The sequence below is a fragment of the Bos indicus genome, chromosome 10 (genome assembly GCF_029378745.1).
Source record: "Bos indicus isolate NIAB-ARS_2022 breed Sahiwal x Tharparkar chromosome 10, NIAB-ARS_B.indTharparkar_mat_pri_1.0, whole genome shotgun sequence".
Lineage (NCBI taxonomy): Eukaryota > Metazoa > Chordata > Mammalia > Artiodactyla > Bovidae > Bos > Bos indicus.
Window position 1 is genome coordinate 98,150,811 of NC_091769.1, and position 2,877 is coordinate 98,153,687.

Below are 2,877 nucleotides of genomic sequence, written 5' to 3' on the forward strand. Positions count from 1 at the left end.
CCCCATCTATTTCCCATGAAGTGATGGGACTGGATGCCATGATCTTCGTTTTCTGAATGTTGAGCTTTAAGCCAACTTTTTCACTCTCCACTTTCACCTTCATCAAGAGACTTTTTAGTTCCTCTTCACTTTCTGCCATAAGGGTGGTGTCATCTGCATATCTGAGGTTATTGATATTTCTCCTGGCAATCTTGATTCCAGCTTGTGTTTCTTCCAGCCCAGCATTTCTCATGATGTACTCTGCATATAAGTTAAATAAACAGGGTGACAATACACAGCCTTGACGTACTCCTTTTCCTATTTGGAGCCAGTCTGTTGTTCCATGTCCAGTTCTAACTGTTGCTTCCTGACCTGCAACCAATATAATACAAAAACCAATACAGTATTGTAAAGTTAAAAAATAAAATAAAATTTTAAAAAAAAGCAAAAATAGTAAATTTTGAATACCAATTATATGCCACACTCAATAGGCAGCCTTGTATTTTTAAAAGTTTATATGATCTTCAATGTGATTTTTCAAAATAGTATTTAACATATGAACTCTATTTAAAAATATCAGTTCATACCATTTTCTCATTAAGAAATTAAGAAAAATAATTTTATCTACAATAGCATCAGAAGAATAAAATACTTATAAATAAGTTTAACCAAGGAGAGTCGAGACTTGCACACTGAAAACTACTACACATTGCTGAAAGAAATTAAAGAAGATATAAATAAATGGAACAACTTGTATTCGTGGATTAGAAGACAATAGTGTTAAGATGGTAATACTAGGCACTTCTCTCCCGAGAACCATCGCGCAGGCCGGGCCTAGAAGGGAACAAACGAGGCCCCTGAGAGCTCCATCTAGTTCGCCGGATAACATCCCACAGCAGAATTCGGAGTCAGCAATGGCTAAACCCCAGGTGGTTGTAGCTCCTGTATTAATGTCTAAGCTGTCTGTAAACGCCCCTGAATTCTACGCATCAAGTTATTCTTCTAATTATACAGAATCCTATGAGGACGGCTGTGAGGATTATCCTACTTTATCAGAATATGTTCAGGATTTTTTGAATCATCTTACAGAACAGCCTGGCAGTTTTGAAACTGAAATTGGACAGTTTGCAGAGACCCTGAATGGCTGGGTTACAACAGATGATGCTTTGCAAGAACTTATGGAACTCATCTATCAACAGGCCACATCTATCCCCAATTTCTCTTACATGGGAGCACGCCTCTGTAACTACCTGTCCCATCATCTGACAATTAGCCCACAGAGTGGCAACTTTCGCCAATTGCTACTTCAAAGATGTCGGACTGAATATGAAGTTAAAGATCAAGCTGCAAAAGGGGATGAAGTGACTCGAAAATGATTCCATGCATTTGTACTCTTTCTGGGAGAACTCTATCTTAACCTGGAGATTAAAGGGACAAATGGACAGGTTACAAGGGCAGACATTCTTCAGACCGGTCTTCGGGAGTTGCTGAATGCCCTCTTCTCTAATCCTATGGATGACAACTTAATCTGTGCAGTAAAATTACTGAAGTTGACAGGGTCAGTTTTAGAAGATGCCTGGAAGGAAAAAGGAAAGACTGACATGGAAGAAATTATTCAGAGAATTGAAAATGTTGTCCTAGATGCAAATTGCAGCAGAGATGTAAAACAGATGCTTTTGAAGCTTGTAGAACTCCGGTCAAGTAACTGGGGTAGAGTCCATGCAGCTTCAACATACAGGGAAGCAACACCTGAAAATGATCCTAATTATTTTATGAATGAGCCAACATTTTATACATCTGATGGTGTTCCTTTCACTGCAGCTGATCCAGATTACCAAGAGAAATATCAAGAGTTACTTGAAAGAGAAGACTTTTTTCCAGATTATGAAGAAAATGGAACAGATTTATCAGGGGGTGGTGATCCGTACTTGGATGATATTGATGATGAGATGGACCCAGAGATAGAAGAAGCTTATGAAAAGTTTTGTTTGGAATCAGAGCGTAAGCGAAAACAGTAAAGTTAAATTTCAGCATATCCGTTTTATAAAGCAGTTCAGGTTATGGTGATTTAGCAGAACACAGGAAAGCAAGAAAATGTGTCACACTTATACCAAATTAAGGATGTTGAGTTATGTTACTAATGTATGCAACTTTAATTTTGTTTAACACTCTCTGCCAAAATAAACTTTATTCCCTATAACTTAAAATGTGTATATATATATAATAATATATATAATAGTTTATTATGTACAGTTAATTCCACTGTTTTGGCTGCAATAAAATCGATTTTGAAAAAAAAAAAAAAAAGATGGTAATACTACCAAAAGCAATACACAAATTCAATGCAATACTATCAAAATTCCAAAGGCTTTCTTTACAGAAATGGAAAGTTCCTATGGAACCACAAAAGACCCTGAATAGACAAAGCAATCTTGAGCAAGAAGACCAAAGGTGAAGTCATCACAATTCACCATTTCAGAATATATGATGAAGCTACAATAATCAAAACAGTATGGTGATGGCATAGAAACAGACATACAGACCAATAATAGAAGAGAGAGCCCAGAATTAAGTCCATACATCTACATCAATTGACTAGGGTACCAAGAATCCAAAATGAGAAAATGATAATTTCTTCAATAAACAATGTTGGGAAAACTGGATATCCACATGCAGGAGGATGAAGTTGGATACTCATATTACACCATGTACAAAAATATCAACCCCAAATGGATTAAAGACTTAAATGTAAGACCTGAAGTCATAAAACTACTAAAAGAAAATGTAGAAGGAAAGCTTCAACGCTGTCATTTTGAAAATCACACTAAAAACAAAGGCAACGAAGCCAAAAAGAAACAAGTTGGATTTCATCTAGTTGAGTCCTAGTATTGTTTTAGT

General features: G+C 36.3%; 1 pseudogene; it reads left to right on the forward strand.

Annotated features, from left to right (window-relative positions):
* The first annotated feature begins 801 nt into the window (after window positions 1-801).
* LOC109578453 (polyadenylate-binding protein-interacting protein 1 pseudogene) lies at window positions 802-2,180 on the forward strand (annotated as a pseudogene).
* Window positions 2,181-2,877: the final 697 nt, after the last annotated feature.